This window comes from Channa argus, chromosome 3 (genome assembly GCF_033026475.1).
Source record: "Channa argus isolate prfri chromosome 3, Channa argus male v1.0, whole genome shotgun sequence".
Classification (NCBI taxonomy): domain Eukaryota; kingdom Metazoa; phylum Chordata; class Actinopteri; order Anabantiformes; family Channidae; genus Channa; species Channa argus.
Window position 1 is genome coordinate 26,285,125 of NC_090199.1, and position 18,630 is coordinate 26,303,754.

At 40.9% G+C, this 18,630-nt stretch overlaps 1 protein-coding gene across 7 annotated transcripts in view; it reads left to right on the top strand.

The window, feature by feature from the left end:
* LOC137124253 (endonuclease V-like) overlaps nucleotides 1-16,967 on the top strand; it is a 66,251-nt gene extending 49,284 nt beyond the window's left edge. Inside the window, exons 9-10 of one of the 7 annotated variants that reach the window (XR_010913936.1) lie at nucleotides 6,500-6,621; nucleotides 6,834-10,189. The gene's annotated coding sequence lies outside the window, so the exon portion shown is untranslated. Of the gene's footprint in view, nucleotides 1-6,499; nucleotides 6,622-6,833; nucleotides 10,198-14,837 lie in introns of those variants that run through there. The other 6 variants (XR_010913937.1, XR_010913935.1, XM_067499055.1 and 3 more) reach the window with 6 other exon arrangements.
* Nucleotides 16,968-18,630: the final 1,663 nt, after the last annotated feature.

An 18,630-nucleotide genomic window follows, 5' to 3' on the forward strand; every position in this document is an offset into this window, starting at 1 on the left:
TTATTAGGAATATTATTGCTGCTTACTTCAGTTACTACTGTGCACAGTTGCTTGTACTTCTCTGTCTCCTGGGGACTGGTCTCTGTCACACTGCTACGTACTTATCAGTCAGGTCATTGCTAATGTAACACAGTGTAGGTGCAGCCTCTAATCTAATCATCCCATCGCAATCTCTAAACTCTATTTTTACCACAGGTGATGTTTCAGTAGACCCCTTGCTTTAGTCCACATCGTTTGAGAAGATGTTAGGTCTGCCTGAGGTCTGTTTGAAATGAAAGCACGGCATGTGCTACAAAGGTTAGAAGAAACTTTAAGCAAATCAGTGTGTGACTTTACTGTAAGGTTGTGCATAAAGCAGTTTTGCAGCTCAGGTCAGGTGAACAGGATCCTTGACCCCTCTCTGCCCCCCTGAATCCACACACACACACACACACACACACACACACACCCCCAAGGACCATGGCACATCGGGGCCCTTCCCTCTCTCTCCCACAGTGACTCCATCCACCATGATTCATCTTCCCGGCAGCGTGAAGTGTAAAGGAGATTATTACCAGTGAAGGGCTCAGCCCCCCTAAAGATCTACTACTCTCCCGTCTGCACTGCAGAGGAAATGGGAAAATATTGCTAATGTTTACAGCACCGCAAGTGTGTGTGGGGGTTCATGTTATGTGCATTAGCAATGCCTGAAGCCTGACCAGCATGGCTAAGCAACTCTCACGCTTGTTTGGCAACTACAAATATGCTGAGTTCAGGGTGTTTTGTGCACCAATGTTTCTATATGCATGCTTTTGCAGGAGTATTTTTGCACATCAATAAAGCTGGGAACTAGCAGAAGTCAGTACAATATATATATGCAGTGTTTCTTTCTAATTCCTCCTACAGTATGTGTTCGCTTTACTTCTTTATTTATCACTGAAACAAGCTTGATACGCAACAGACAAAATCACAGTGCTACTCAGATTAGTAACTGTGCACAGTGAGAGTGAAGCTAAAAGGGAAGCACTCTAAATGAAAGACTATTTGCACATGACATGTAAATTATAGGTCAGTATCTCGTTATTTATTAATGAGCTGTAGAGAAGGGTCATCTTACATTGAGACTGCACTCAGTTCATCCTGCTCCACAAATTAGCATAAAGATTTGGAGCAAGTACCTATTGCAGTTGCTATGATAGCAGCATCTTCAAGGAGAGGTTTGCAGAGACCAGATTCATCTGATTTGTCCTCTCTCCAAGGGTGTTAATGTCACAACAGGATTTGCATAAGTGCTTAAAGATGAAATCTGATGTAGCTAGGGAACCAAAAAATGCTGATTGCAATTCGGTCTTATTAAAAGACGGCTTCACTGATTTTAAACTTGCTTTCTTTGGTTCTAGTGTGGGTACTACATGTACATAAATGCTATTAAACCTCCCTATATCAAAATATCTCTCTACTTCCACATGAACATGCCCCAAGATGAAATCACTTGGAGGTTACTGTTATTTTGTTGCTCACACAACAAAGTTTGTAATCATGGTCAACCATATAAAATCATGTGAACTCATACTAATAAAAAACCTATTTGGGTGATGTCATCTGGAGGAGTATTAACTAAACTAAACATTAACTAAAGACATAAAAAGCAAGTTAAATATTGGTTAAGTCGCCCTTTAAGCATGGGATTCCAAATTAATCAGCAAACATTTCCATATTTTTAGCAGAGTAGGGAGATTTGTATTATACTGTGAAATGTGTAGGGACAACATGTACGTTTTAAATGCATATAAAAGTGTTTCCTTTCATTTCCACGGACACTCAAATCATCATTCCCTCCCTCTGGACTCGCACTCTGTTATGCTGTACACCTGTGTTCTGTGTCTGACTGACACTTTGGCTCTAGCAGGGTGATGAAAGCACAGCTGACCTTGGTCGTCCACCATAGGTCAGAAGGGTTAGCAGCAAAGATGGTGCACCTGGCTGCTCAAGGTTAAAGGTCAACCCTTTCATTTCTTTCTCTACCATTGTAAACCTTCACAACTATTTAATAAAAGATAGTTGTAATAGTATATGAAACTCCTGGACAGGTTAAAACCCTGTTCTAATAAAGTTTTCTTATGAAGAATAGTTGTACACAAATGCAGTTTCAAGCATTTCAAAAGCCAATTTCAAAGCAAATCAGTGGAAGTCGTGTCAGGAGGAATCAAAAGGAATAAATGGGAGCACTAATGATAACAGTGTTTTATAAGGACAGTGACAGAACAACCTATTTCAGTAAAGTGTTAAATAATTAGAAAAAAAAATACTGTTCATACGAACAACACTTTTATGATCTCAAATGTTAATGTGAAGGAAGCTCTGAATACAGTGGTGCTCTGAATACAAAGCCTTATGTAGCGTACAAAATGTGAAATATATACACAAGGTCACATTATAATAGTGCCTGTGCATATTTCAGATCAGGAGGTTCACCATATTTTAGGTGCATGAATGCTAAATGTTTTTAGATTAGGAGAAAGCTCTAGGAAGATGAAGGACATAGGTGCCTTGAGACTTGAGACTTCTAAAAGCATATCTAATATTTGCTGTAGCTCCATTAGAGAGCCATTAGGAGCTTTGGGCAAAGATTTTTAAATTTACTTTTGTCTCTAGCCATTAACAAATAACAAATTACAAGAAAACGATGAAATAATAATACATATATTAGCAATACTAAGAACCACCGTAACAATTGATTTGTCTGTTTTCATAATCACTATCATGAAGAAATTGAAAAAAACTTAATTCACAAATATCAAAATTGAAAACAGTACATCAGAAAAATAATAATCAGAGAAAGGAGGAAACAGACAAGCTTATTTTTGTTTTTGTTGTTTATGGTTTAAAATCACCTTAAAATAAAATCTAATTTTGGCATAAACAATAAAACAACACAGGTTTCTGAGCATATTTCTACAATGCTGAGTCATTGTAGTGATAACTGATAACTGTCATTGGCAGATTAGGACAGAAATGCTGAAAACTTCTGACCTTTTGGTCAATGTAGATGTTGTTATGATCCAAAACAACTGTTGATTATCTTCTGATCTGATCGAACATTTCAAAAATTGCAACCTCAAATGCTGATGTAGCAATTGACCAGAGAGTCATGTCAAATTGGATGTCATCTGCATAAGTATGATCACCAAGGGTTTGCATGTAAAGTATAAATAGGAGTAGAATATTAGGTATATTATAATGTGGACCTCTTATTATGTCAGACATTTTGAGTTTTTGGGGAATTTCAAACTGTAGTAGCCAAACCACCACAATAACTGGTCACCCCAAACCCAAAGGGAAACCAAGCTAACAATCAGTTTACTGTCTGAATCTGGTGCATGAATTAATCTGGAGAGTCAAGCAGCCTTCAAGTGGTCTCTGATAGCAGTTCAACATGCAGTATATGCAGAGTGTGGAGGGCAGTGAGTATATGCATGTAAGCTGCAACGTCCAGTCATGCATGTTTTGCCAGCACTCGTATAAGTTGAACAGAAAACATCCACAACCGGATCCCTGTGGAACCCCCCATATTTCAACACATCAGATTACAGTGAGATCACATTTCCACTTCACATTCAGAGTTAAAAAGTACCATTGCACTGGTGACTGTGCTCTTTTTTTTAAATCTTTAGAATGTTGTACCCACATTGATAATGTTCATTAACAGTAAAAAAGTGCAGTTTGACAATTTTATGCATCAGTGGGAGGATTCTCAGGACAATGTGACCCAGCTGCTTGGTATTTTTCAGTCACTTCTTTATTCAGTTTCTGTTTTTCCAGAAGTTACCTGTGGCATCGGTTATTTTGGACTCGGTGGGTTCCCACTTCCTTCATCCTTCAAAGGACTAGAGGCTTTTCTTTTGAAGAATGGTACAATTTTTCTTGAGTCACAGTTCACAGGGTGTCTTAGCAGAGTAAGGAAGACTGGAGCAAAAAAACCCAAGACTGAAACCGATGCCAAAAAGCATTAATTTTCTAGCATCTAGTCCTACTGGATTCATGTTTTGGTTTTTTTTTTTTTGTTCTTCTCGGATATATTTATTTAAATAAAAGGTTTCTTGTTTATAATTAGTGCAGCATCCCTGTAATTTCCCCCTCATGTACCATCATGTCCTATATCTAATTGGAAAAGATACATAATTGCCTATTAGAGCAGTGCTCTTCAACTCTAATTGCCTGAGTCATAAGCCATCAAAGCTCTACTGAACAACAAGGATTTGGTTCCAGAAAGACTTTTAACTGCGGTAACTCCTCAATAGAAATACATGCAATTTCAAAATTTGTCGTCGTAAGCATGTGTGTAGCAAAACGAGAACACATTTGACAATGAGGATATTTGTATTGTACCTAGTAAACATTTAAAGAAAGACCAGATTGGAAAATGAAGTGGCAGAGACTTGCTGCAGAATCATTCCTCAGCAACTTTACATCTGTATCATCAGTCAAAACATCCTTTTTGGTGTGATTTAAAGTCAGCATCATGCTGCTATGTAAGAAGAGCAGGAAGTTACATCCTACTCCTTGTTTTAGTCCTTGTTCTCTAAGCTGGGTCAATAGAAAGCATATGAGAAAACCACTGGAAAACAGCACTTAAATACTTATCAGTTAATGCTATTCTTTTTTTTTTTTACCTTACATAAGACTCAGGGTTAATGTTTGGCAAGAAGAAGATCCATCGAAATGTAATGTCATCAAATGCTGATTCAAATGTTTCTAAATCCCGATTGGTGCATGGAAATATGTGACATCTTTTTTAGCAACTGAGCGCTGTAACCTTAGAGAAGACAGACAAAGTAAGAGGGGACACAAAGCACAGAGAATGATATAAAACTATGATTTCGTGTAGAGCGCCATCGCTCACAATAATATGTTAATGTGGTAAAACTATAAATCCTCAAACTATACGATCATATAAAACACTAGGCCCATGGTGTAGGAAACCAGAATGGCCTTTTATCCTAAGCTGCAATGTAATACAAGCCAACATAAAACAGCACTAAATAGAAAGAGCAAATCTCTATATGTAGGAAAGCTGCTTCTTTTAACATAACAGGGGAAATAAACCCCGTGTTTCATGCTGTGCTCATCTGTCAGGAGACACTCAGGAGTCCCTGTGTGTGTTTTTACAGATCCACCAGCAGAGTATTAAAGACTGTGGCTGCTCAAGTCATGAAGCACCTTTTATTGCACACGCAATCCAACCAACAGAGCTAATAACACTTCTCCGTAATCGCCAGCTTTGACTGTTTCTAATAACTAACCTGACCTGTGGTAGCGTGTATTAACATCAGCGTCCCTCCAGCGTCTGGGGACATAGCGGGGGCCTCCTCTAACACCGAACCTGGCTCAGGCTTCTGTAATGTCGCTCTCTTGCCATTACAACTCTATTACGCTGTCCTTTTATTGCCCATTCAGCACCTTGACCAGCACTGTGGCCGCCTGTAACATGATAACAGCTCCATCTCATTCTCCATCTGCCTCGCTCTTTTGTCCATTTCTTCATCCGTCTTTCTCACATGCTCTCTCATTCTGTTTTCCCTCCGCTGCTCTGCTGCTCAGCGTCGCTCTCGTCCAGTTCACCTCCCCATGCTGATTGCCTCTCTAATGCACTAGAAATGGTCGGGGTGGCTATTCAGAGCAAATTACATCATGTCGCGTTACAGTAGGGCCCAAACTAACTGGATGGGGAAGGCACGCGGTGGCCTTCACATTCTTTGGGGAAATAATGCCAGAGGGTGTAAATGGGCCTCACAGTTTTTGCTGTTACAATACAAAACCAGTATAATGTGTTCAGTACTGCGGGATGAAGTTCATTGGTGTGAACTCATTTCGTCATATAACTGCCTCTGCTCTACCATCTGGATGTTTTCTACACGTCGAACCACACTTATTCTACGTTTTCTACTTAACTTCAGCGCAGTCTTTGCCGCTATTTAGGAACCTGTTAGGGTTTGCCAGGAGATGCCATTCATCTGAAGACATTGAGACATAGTTGACGGAAATAGTTTTCAGGAACGCCGGTTTATAAAAAAAAGGATTGTTATGGCAAAAATAAATAAATAAAGGAATAAATTCCTTAAGATTGACCTTGCGCGAGTTGTAGAGTATACATGGTGTCCCTGCAGGAGCCTCTGTCCTCACAGCACTACTCTTTATTGTAACAGGAGAATTGATTCTGACAGAGCCAGCCATTTTAGCAGTGATAAATCAAACTTTGATCGTGCTTATGCAGGCCATAAAGATAATGCACACGGTGAGGTTGCTCTGTGAGAGCAGAATAAAACTTCTTTCAAACACATCCTTCTGGCTTGATGTCAGCTACATAATGATGGATGTCTCACTTTAATTACAGCAGGTAAAATAGTGTCATTTGCTCTTATTTGTTAATATTTGTTCTTTTTATAATACGGCTATAAAATTTAAGAGGCGAGGATGCACTGTAAAACAAAAATAATACTGTTTTGGTACATTTCCCTAGACTGTGACTTTACTGGAATGAGAAATCTTCCCCTCATGCGGAGCAGAGAAGTAAACAAGCAGTGTAATAGATGAGAGGATGTTTTTCATAGAGCAGCGCAAACAGTTTGTACAATTCAAAAGGTACAGTGCATGATGAATATAACGTTTAGAGGCTTCTGAAGTCATTGAACTGTTCAGCTAAAATGCATACACGTTGCAATAATACAACAATAATCATTTCTACTTCCTGCATTTTGTTGTTGTTGTTGTTTGAGCTGAGAGCGTTGGCAGGATTGTTGCATTTTATCTTTGACACATTAAAAGGTTTATTCTTTCTCTTCTATTTCCTTTAGGTTTCAGATGAAGCAGTGAAGAACTCAGAGCACCAGCAGGCCTCTAAAATGAGAGTGAGCATGAGAAATAAAATGCTGCAACTTTGATGTGTTTTTTTTTAAATCGCAGCTGTATTAGTCTGGGCGGAGAAGAAGACACTGTCAGTTTGTCGCCCCACATTTAAACTGGATATGGGTCAGACTGGCTCTTTTTATATACTGCTCTCGTTACATTTTGGGTCACTCAGCTCTTTACACTAAGAGACTTCTAAATAAATCATACCCGTCCCCTTTCTGCTTCAGAGTGCTGGTCATCTGTTAATATCTGTGGGGTGTGTGAGTCGTGCCTTATGTTCAATTACCCAGGGTATAATTAAACAGCATAGCACACAGTCACAGTCCTTGTATATACCGTGTCGTCACTGAGCGTCTCTCTTTAAATGAGTCAGGCTTGGCAGCGGGCGCCGCTGTGCCAGGCCGGTTCCTGTGAGGCAAGCGGAAAAGAAGGGCAGGGAGGAAAGGGGGCTGACTCTGCAGGGATAGTGGCCAGGAATAGAAGTGGTCAGGTGGTGCAGTATTGATCAGCAGGAGGGGTCAAGAGGATCAGCTGGTGGAGAGCGCAGAGTGGTCCCACGTCAGAGACATGTACAGGGGGTAGGACAGTGGGCAAATGCTGCTGATACAGTATAGGCAGATTGTGACACTTGTGGACGGTGGACCGGATGTTCCGTCCTGCACTCCGTCCACAAAAACAGACCAATGCCAACCCCTCCACCTTCCCGGTGCTCACATTCTCAGCTGCAGCCTCCAAGAAGTCTTCAGCATCTATCGCAAATTAGTGGAAATCCAATCACGAAGCACTTTTTACACTGTGATACTTCTTCGACCGACCTTTTCAGTGGGATATGTGCTTTAATTATGTATTTCACTGGCTGGTGAGGAAGCAACGCTCACACAAATAATGTGACTGTTTTCCCATCTGCTATCCATCCATCCTCTCTTCTATCTTCTCTTTCTCTCTGTGAGTTTCAGAGGCCCTGAGCTGTTGGACATATTCGGCTTTTTGTTATTTAGAGCCTGCAGATTCTGACAGAGGCCAGCGATCCTGCTGTCCTCATCTGACAGCTGGGCCACTACTCTCTCACCAGCTTTTCCTCTTCCTCTATACTCTCCCTTTGTTGTTTTGACCATCAGCCATGGGGGTTTCTTTTGGCTTTCCTGCTGTTATGGCTGAGCAATTTCTCTAAACATGTGACATAACATGAATTCTAAATGAAACTGACAACAAAATGACTGGACGAATTCATTCGAATTGTTCATTTTTAGGTTTTAATCACTGCTTCTTCTACAAGGGTCATCATTATGTGAAATATTTAAAATTAGGATAAGCCAAAAATAAGGCATCGACTTAAAATTGTGGATTTTTTTAAGACCAAATGGATTAATTGTTATTGGAATACGCATAAAGTCACTGAAACCCCATGCAAAGAGAAAGCAGATGAAGAAAGACGACGATCGCAAACCAAGTGCAGCAACCAACCGTAATTTCCCTTAATGTGGGGAGCAGAGACATCTGCTCCCTGTATCCAACCCTTCCTGAAGAGGAGAAACGAGAATCATAGAAAAGCTTGAGAAATCAATTTGTCAAACTCTTAATGTTTTGACCAGGACAAATGATGCCCAAAAGCGTGACTGCCCTTGAGACATTTCTCTCAGCAGAACTGCAGCAAATCCAAACAAAGGATGCTGAGCGAGACAGAGGTGAGGGCTGTGGCAGTCTGTGAAGCTGTAAAGAGCGATGCCTTCAGTTCTCTTTTGATTGGAGTCGACGAGCTCTAGAGATAGACAGCAAGCGTCTGCAGAGGCGTCTGCAAGCAGGCTGAGGAATTTCTTCAGCACTTCAAAGAGAAACAACAAAAATATAGAGACAGAGGACCGCTTGAAGCAAAAGAAACCCTCCACCAGAGTGAATCACTGAAGATATTTTGTAATCAATGCTGCATTTCACCGTCTTTGTGTATTAACTTGTCTCATACGTCAGTGTGTGACATTAAACATTCCCACATTTTGACGTTCCTGATATTCCCTATAACACAGGCATAAAACATTGGGTTAATGAGGGCAAAGTGCTTCACAAATAGTTTTCTTTATCCCTCTGTGCTTGCGATATCCATGGCCAGAAGCATTACAGAATATTCCATTTGTAAATTCATCCCCCTGAGCGCAATGTCCCAGCAAAACGTTGATGGTATTTCTTCAAATTTGGCACAAAAGTCCAGAACGAAATTATTCAAAGGTCACTGTGACCTCATGTGTGTCCCCTTCTGAGCGGTATCTCAGGAAAGCATCGAGGGAATTAACTGGTGGCAGCTGTGGCTCACGGGGTAAAGAATTCAACCACTAACCACAGGGTCAGAGGTTCAAACCCCAAGTTTCTCCTTAGGGATGAAGCAGGTGCTGTGTGAAAGGTATAATATGTAACTTCAGCTATAGTGCTAGTGTCACTCTGCCCAGCTTTTGCTGCCACGTCCTGCCAAGGATGAGGCGAGTTAGGTCTCCGTGGTCAAATCTAAATCACGTCTCAAGTCCTCAGTATTGGGACTGAGTTGCATGCTTTCATGCAGGTTTCTCCACTTCTCTTTATCTCAACAGTGAGCATTCCGACTTTTTATATCATGAGATTTATAGCAGGATTGTATATGTTTTTTCTGCAGAACATAAGCAAAGCAGGCGTCCTTGATATGTTGGTGAGTATGTCAGCAGACACCCTGTCACAGAATCACAGCGACGGGCTACAGATTAACACTTTCTTTGGGCCAAAACGATCTCCAATTCTCTCAGATGAATGACTTCCAACAGAAAGTACAGATAAAGTGCTTCCAGACCCTTTTATCCCTGGGGTTTCATCCAGCTGATTTCTCACTCCTTGGTTTAACCATCAAACAGTGTTTTATCTGCTCTCCAGCTCTTTGCGAGCTGAAAATCTCTGCAGACATAAAATATTAACTGTTTCTCTGTGTCTCCCTCCTGGAAGAGCTACCCTCACACCCTTTGTGGGGGTTTGCAGCTTGACAACATTAAAGAGGTCGAGATAGAAACGCGTCATGTACAACTACGTATCAGATGAAGAGAAAGAACATACTTCCTTCTTTTTCTGTCTTCTTGATTGAAGGTAACATTCTTTGATGCATTAGAGATGCTGTGTGCTCATGTACAGTACAGGTGACTATGTGTGTGTTTGTTTGTTTTAGTGTGTGTGTTAGCAGCAGGTGTTTCTGCCTGAAACTGTCCTCTGCAAACACAATTACATTTTTGCAGCAAACATAATGACATAATGATTATGTCCCTATGCAATGTATTTTTTTTGAATGAAGGAAACTAGGGAGGGGTGCCTGGGGGTGGTGGGGAAGACCGGTGGGTGTACAAAAGCATAGGATTGTCAACCCAAAGCCCCAAGTTCGGTTCCTGAGTCCTGTGTCTGGTTTGGTTCAGGCATGAAAACCACTGACCTTAGGGTTAGAGAAAGATCCCGGGTGTGTTTAAATGCGATAAGGCAGATTTTGTGTAAAAGGACTGTTACATTTTCCTGCATTACAACAGCCCTCAATCTTCCTCTGACGCTAAAAAAGCTCCTGAACACGTCTAAACAGAACCATAAATTGCTTTAATAACACTGTCGTCATTTAGCAGACGCTTTTATCCAAAGCGACTTATGGATTTGTTTCATTTTTTAATTTTTAATAAGTTTACAAAGATTTCAGACAAACTTCTCTCACGTTTTAATTATGGGGTATTGTTTGCCCCTGAGCCAAAGCAGCCCTACAGTCTTTTTCAGAAAAATAACAAACCTTTTCGTGCACCTACTGTACAGAAATATATTTCTGCCAATACTCGACTCATTTCTCCAAATGAGTGCATTCAGCTGTAAAGTACATTCTTACTGCCAAGACATTACATGACAAATTATGTCTCCAATGTGATGAATACCTTCTTAAGGAGACTCCTTTACTTGTTCATTTTCGTGAAGGTCAGTTTGAGGCCCAGTTAAGTGGAAACCAGGCGAGAAGAGATTCTCAGAAGTCCCTTAGGGGGGACGTGCCGGCCAGAAGAAGGACTTTTAATGAGTCTTTGAATTACCTGTGTGTGTGGTTAGAGGAAGCGGTGGGATGTTCGCAGTGCGAACAGGGCTCAAGTTGTCTTTCCTTGGGACATCACTGTAGTAATTGGTAAGAGGGACTGGAAGAAACCGAGAGGGAATTGCTTGGCCTTCACCCCACGTGGAGCTGCTGAGGTTCACAAGGTCATATTCTGCTACATAAACACTTTCTTTTTCTCCACAGGATCACAATAACATGACTGGAAGTTTTAAATCGCTTTTCTTATTCCACTTGATTTCCCTTTGCACTGACAGTGCTCAGGATCATTCATTTCTCTTAGGATGCGCTGCTGTGCATAAGAAGGTGACAAATACTTTAGCTTCAATTAAAGCTGCAGCATTTACGTTTTATCGAATATTTTTATTACACATTAGATTATTATCCTAATGAGCATCTGCTGTCAGTCGTTGGCTTTGAGCAAGAGTCCCCCTTTTTACCTGTCAGAGAAGGTCAAACCCAGTGTTACATGCTCTTCAACGTGACACCGTTGGTTTGGGTTGGTTTTGAGTAGAACTTGCATGTTGCAGCCTCAATGGCTTTCGACTAGAACTTTTACATTTTTACATTTAATCTATGCATTGTCATAAAAGTCACCAAAGTCATCACACATGACTGATGACTATATTAATGATTCATTTGAATATTGCAGATTTTCAGGATATTATTCAGATTCACAATACCTTCTGACTTTTGTGCCAGTCAACCCTGGATTCACTGGTTACTACTAAAACATAAATAAAACAAAAAAAACATAAACAATTTTTAAAAATTTTAAAAGCTTTGGCTGCTAGAATAAAACTTTTTTGTTGACAATAAGTGAGGCTGTAGCTCATGTGGTAAAGGCAGTCGTCCACGGACCGCAGGGTGAGTGGTTCGATCCCTGGCTATATATGTCAAAGTGTCCCTGGGCAAGACACTGAACCCCTAAGAGCCCCTTCCCCTCCCCAGCTGTGCAGTGCCAGTCCAAGCCCAGTAGGAATTGGGGAGGGTTGCGTCAGGAAGGGCATCCAGCGTAAAAAAAAACTGTGCCAAATCAACATGCGGACAATGGTCCGCTGTGGCGACCCTGAACTCACAGGATAAACCGAAACAAATTCAAGTAACACAAGTTTTTAAAAGGGGGAATTCACCAATTTTTAACTTGCTTTCTGTGACTTTAGTTTAGGGCATAAATGTACATTAATGCTTTTAAACTTCCCTCTGATTTCCCTGTATTAAAATATTTCTCTGCTTCTAGCTGAGAAACTCCTCCAGATGACATCATCCGGTGGAGTTTTTATTCATCATGAGTTCAGATGATATCATCTGGAGGAGCTTTGGAAAAGCAGATTGACCATGATTACAGCCTCCATAGTATGAGCAAGGTTATGACCTAATGTGAACTGAATGTTCCCCCAAGTGATGTCATCTGGATGCAGCTCGAAGTTGAGAGGTATTCGAATATAGGGGTATATTTACATGTACCCCAGCTACAGTTATGTATGTGTAAAGTACCACGTCCTACATTCTCCTTCCCCTGCTTCCTCGTTCAGTTTCACCAACTTGTCTGTCCTCGTATATTATCTCAGTTTCTCAGCATGAAGCTCATCAACTTCGAGGACGACCCGAGTTATTTCCCTCCCCAGTGCATTTGAAGTCGCTTCTCTCACTGCCTTGTCATCGCGAGCTTCCCAGTCACATGGCTTCTGCTTGGTCTTCACTCGGTTGCTGAATCATCACTTTGATTCCTTGCTTTCTGTCTGTTTTCCTCCATCATCTGCCAGCTCTCAGTCCCCAGCCGCTGATCCAAGAAAAAGTTGCTCTGTGCTTGCTTATGTAACTCCAACTTATTTATATGTTCTATTATGTAATGTTTTGCTGCAGTATCAACACTCACAATAATATCATTGCCAGTAAAGCTTTGTGCAGAGATGAATCATGTTGAACGAATCTGTGGTCACGACTAATGAGTGGCAGTGTTTTGGTTATGACCATGAGTGCATTAATTAACATTACAGCCAGAGCCTGGCCTGGCCTTCGCTAACTTGACTTGGCTTCCTAATGTGCAGCCAGTGTTATTAGTAAAGGTCAACAACTTGCTCTTATTTCCCTAATTGTTGACTTCACTCTGCAAATACAGCAGATGTCTGGTTTAAAGTGAATCTACAGTCGTGATGGTGCTGGACAATATAATGAAGCAACTCCTATTCACAAGAAAATACTGAGTTACCTGAAAGATGACATCAACAGGGTAACTCAGTTTGTACCTGAAGACAACAGATTTGAAACAGATGGACTGCCTGACTGCAAAACTAGGGGACTGAAGTTTGGAAGACATGATTGTTTAATGGGCAGGGAGGGTCACACTAAGAGAAGCTATCAAGACACTGTGGGAATTGTGGGATTCAGAGTTTTGGGAGGATAAATAAGGATAAATCGAGCTGGTTTATGCTGCAGTGCTCGAATTCCTCCTAAGACTTGTGCACAGTGCAGTTTACTCCCCCACTCATTTTCATACCCTCTCTCAAGTTTCAAAGGAATAAATTGGAGGCTATCTCGCTAGCTTGCTAGAATGCTATCAAACAATAGCATGTGCATGACCCATGTGTCAGAAAAGGTCAGATGTCAGACTGGCTGCCCTGTACGTCAATCATGTGACAAATTTCTTAGTGAGGACGGATGATGGGCTGACGTCTACTTTGTTAATTGAGTGCGATGTACCCACACTACCTTTGCGATTGACCAGTAGATCGCGATTCACTTATTTGGCATCTCTGGTCTAAAACATTTTTCACGACTCCAGATGTGGGTCTAGAGTACTTTATAAGAGACCTCCCCCGTCAAATATATTTGTCGTAGCCTAAAGTTTGGACCTAATTCCTGCAATGGCTGTTCTTACAGGCTGAAGGGAAGTTGCTGTTAGTGGTTCAGTCAGTTCACTTTGATGGAGACGGAAATATCTTAACAATTGTTCATAAATTGGCATAAATATTTGAATCATATCTGGTGCTAGTGCTCCCATCAATATTGAACGTCAGTTTCAAACCTGCAAACCTACAGCGATGACATCCCCATCAACATCTGCTGTGAATGTTTAGTAGCAAATGTTTCCATGCGGATGTGCTGAACGAGCAGAGAACATGGCCACATACTGTATCTGACCTGCTAAACACTGACATGTTGGGATTGTGACTGCAACCATTTTAGCTGATGTTGGCCCCTCACGCAAAGAACCCCTGGGATGTGGCTGCACAGAGCCGCTGCTTATTAAAGTAAGACAGTGGCACAGGTGGACGACACACGTAGTCGCTATAATCCACCCGCTAATACTGATGCTATAAGAAGCAAATATCAGACCAGATTATCTCCGACTTATTTTCACGGTGGGACATGCAATCAAAGTGCAATATTGCTGATACTTTTCTTTTGCCAGGCGCCCAACTTTATGGAGAGTCAATTATTGTGCATGTACAAATGATTTCATTCATGTACTGTTGGATTTCCGTGTATGCCAATAATACCTTCAGAAAGAATTTTGACAAAGTTCTTGCACACCAATAAATCGTACTGAAAGATTGCATAGTTAGTTACACTCATCTCTGTCAAGTTAAAATGATTTGTTCAAATAAAGACCATATTCAAATGCATACAGGTAAAATGTTATGTCATGAAGGTGTGTGTGCATATCTGTGTATTATATGTACTTGTGTATATGCATTCAATTATTCATAGTTGACCTAATTACTTTCACATCTGTTGGCAGTGTTCCCAGATGAAGGCAGAGCAAAGTGAGTGGGCAGGTGTGTGTGTGAGAGAGAGAGAGAGAGAGAGAGAGAGAAAAGGCTGAGAGAGGTTGTTTAATATGTTACTTATGTTCCCTCTCTCTCAGGAGGCCACATGGAGGGGCAAGGAGCTAGCCTCACTGAATGGCAGATTTGGGCCAATTAAGCTGGAACTGGAGCATACACACACACACACACACACACACACACACACACACACATTGTAGCTTTGGCCCTGTCTGACAACACCCTGCAAATAGTACACCCTCCTGCTCCTTCATACACACACGGAGACATTTTCCTCCTGTGCCACATTTTTCAGGCACTCGAGCAGTTGCTCAGCTTCTTTCCTGTCCATACAAACACACACATTGTTTGCATACTGTACACATTCCCCGCAGTGTCTCTGTCCCTACCTCTCACACACACGCCAACACACACACACTGCAGCACTCCTGCCTCTACCATCCTCTCACATATAACACACATACATATCTACTGCAGCACATTTCTAACATTTGTCCTCTGCATCTGCTTTTTTTTTTTCTCCATTGGGAAAACTGATCGGATCCTGCACAGATTCCTCTGCCTGGAAATATTTATATAAAACATTGCCTGTTCTCCCTCTCTCCTTCAGGCTCTCACTCAGAACATCGGCTCAATGTCAAACAAGCCTCCTAAAGGCTCCAGTACATCTGTAGCTGAATATTCTCCATTACTCAAATCCCCACAGTGAGACGGCAACACAGGCTACTTACACTGAGTGCAAACTCCAGCCATGTTCACAAAATAGTGTGTGTTTATGTGTCTTCAGAGTAATCTCACATTTGGACTAAGCGTGCAGGACAGTCGGAGATTGGGTTTGCGTGTTTCGGTTTTGTTTTTGTCATGAACTCCTGCCTGCCTGCTGCACCAACAGACACAACCGCAACACGAATTTCTCAATCCTGATTCAGGCACTTTCAATTATTCATACTGCTATTGCAGTGCTCTGGCACAGAGAGAGCGAGAGGGAGAGAAAGAGAAAGACAGTGAGAGGAGGGATGAAAGAGGAGAGAGGTGGTGCGAGAAATAAGGGAGGGAGAGTGGGGAGAAGGGTGGGAGTTGGTGTTTCCTGAGAAAGGCAGCTTTACAGATGAAATATGAATGTAGACCCAGTGGCAGCGTCCACTTGTCAGCCCCATCTGCCTGCCTCTCCTAACCTCTCCCTTCTCCGCCGTCATAAGGGCTCTCGAAACTCACAGGAGAGCTGTGGTGTTAATCTCCATCAAGCTGCAAACTGCCCTTCTCAGTATGACTGACTTGGTTGCAGTGGATTGACCTGGTTTAGGCATTAGTTGATCAGAAAATGCATTCTGCTCTTAATCTGAGTCACACAAACGCTGATAGACACTAGCAGCTATATTCTTTCATCAGACCCGATATACATTTACAGTACTGGAAGGACTTACCAATGTTCTTTGTTTCTACAGTAGCTCAGCCAATATATAAATTAAATAAATGCATCACGTCTGTTTAAGTCAACTGTATGAATACATAAATTATATTAACCTTAGAAGTGTTTACAGTGGCTGTAAAGACAAAAAGACAACCAGTCTTCTGTGCCCCCTTCCTTTACTTCTGCTCCTCCATAAGCCTTATTTCTGTGTATGTATCATTTATACCCTGTGATGTGACTAAAGTGGAACTCTCCAAATAATTTTACCTTCATTAAACTCGGTTGGATGACATTCTTGGTTGTCCTCATACTGGTGATACTGGTGCAGTGTCACCAGTGTCATTAGTTTCCAACTGAAGCGAGTGTTGTTGTACTTTACTACAATTACTAACAACTTTTAAGTATCGTGTGAGATGTTCAGAATAAGCATGTAAAAAAAAAAGGGCTAATGTCTAACCTTCAGCCAGATATGTGGCTGATTGGATCATTTACATAAATAAATCAATTTAAACCAAAAATGAAAATAAATACTTTCTCTCCAAATGTCAATGAATTTTTATTTAGTGGCATTTAGTCACAAACACAAGTGCTTCATGTAAATGTTGTAAATATTCCTAAAACGTTTAACTTAAATGTAATAAAATGTTTTTTTGAAGACGATTAGCTCATTAGCAAATAAATTGACTCTTTTTCAGATTTCTCCAAAATGAATCCATTTGACTCAATTGCTTCTTAATTTCCTCGTTATATAATGTGTGTTTTAATTTTGGTAATACTGTTTTTATTTTAATAATGCTTTATTCTACATTTAATTTTTATGCCTGTAATGCAGTTTTTAACCTGTTTTTTGAAAATAAAGTTATTTTTATTAGTGTTAATATATTTGCCTATTTATAATATAGGCAAATGTTTGCCTGCTGGGATAAATTCCTCTGATGAATTTAATAAAAGTGAAACTCTTTTCATTAAAGAAAAGTAATTTACCAACCAGCTACATGTGTTTTTCTGGGCAAAGGCTCTTCACCATGTTGGAGGTGAAGAGGGACTCAGCACTTTTCGCTTAATCATTTTTTTTTTTACCTGATTTGAAGAACTTACATAATATTTTCTTTTATATTCACTTCTATAATAGCACAATATTAAAATATTGGTGATCACTGCACATTTTGGACCATGGGGCCAGTCAGTTTTACACTTCAAACCACTGTTTACCATATGTGATTGTTTGATAGCAAAGTATTCTTTGAATTTTTCAAACGATACTTTTAGAAAGATATTTCTAGACATGGTGACGGAAAGAAAAACATTTCCCAGTGTCAACCACTTCTGTGTGTGTCTTCTCCTCTGCTAGATCTTTGCTCCGTCATGTTCATTCTACAGATTGTGATTTCCTCGGGTGGGTTCACCAAAGATGGCCTTTCAAATGAGGTCAGGACTCCTGGTGATGGCGACCCCTCCCCTTCACGCCAACCCGTTTCCCTCTAGCTTCCTCTCTGACATCCTGTTGTCATGCGTCAGCCATACATATTTCATTGAGGATTCAGTGAGGGGTAAGTGGCAGTAGGTTAGGGCGAGACATTAATAAATCAAAGCGTATTGGAAGCGTTGTGATGGGAGTTCATGCAGAGTTGGCACTGATTTGGTAGCAGGCATGTGTCCTGCATTCATGTTTTTACTTCTCCTCTTTTAACTGAAACTTCACTCAGCGGCTTTATGACCCTGAACATCTCAACAAACGTCACTCAAAATCCATTCATAAAATATCCATTTACTCCAAACCACCAGCGAGTTGGAAAACACCTGGAGTCATCTGGGGAGAATCACATCACAAACGGAGGAAACGCCTAAGAAAACCAAAGGCAGGAGCCCCCATCTGTGGGTAGCTGAGTTATACCTCAGCAGGGTTTCAGATCAAACGTCCACTTCAAAAGGCTTCCACATCTCAAAGAAGGGCCTGAATTGTCGGGATTGTCCGAACCTGTTTGGGATGCACACAAGCTCACGTAGATAATGATATCTCAAAGTTTTTATTTCTTATTCCAAAAGTTTTCTTGTGGATTATTAAATGAGTGAGACAGTGACAAACGGATTGTGTTAATAAGCAAAGAGACCGTTAGGTTGTTATAATATGAACTATACATTTATTAATCAATAATCAATCTACAGAATTAATAAATGCTTTGAGTTCAAAGCATAAAAGTGGAGCATTAGTGGATAAATCTAGCACAGAGAAGCTGAAATTAATTTAAAAAACTCTTGTTCTCCTTCGTGCACATAATAGTGTGTAAAGGTTTTTCTTTAGTTTCTTTTAGCCTGCTGGAACTGGGGGCCTGGTGGATCAGTGGCAGAGCATTGGGTTGGGTTTGAAACCCACCCAGCCACCAAGGGCCACCTTGGAGTTGTGCTGACCCCTGAAGGGCCATTGACTTTTGAAGAAGCACGGTGGGATCACTCTGTTAGGG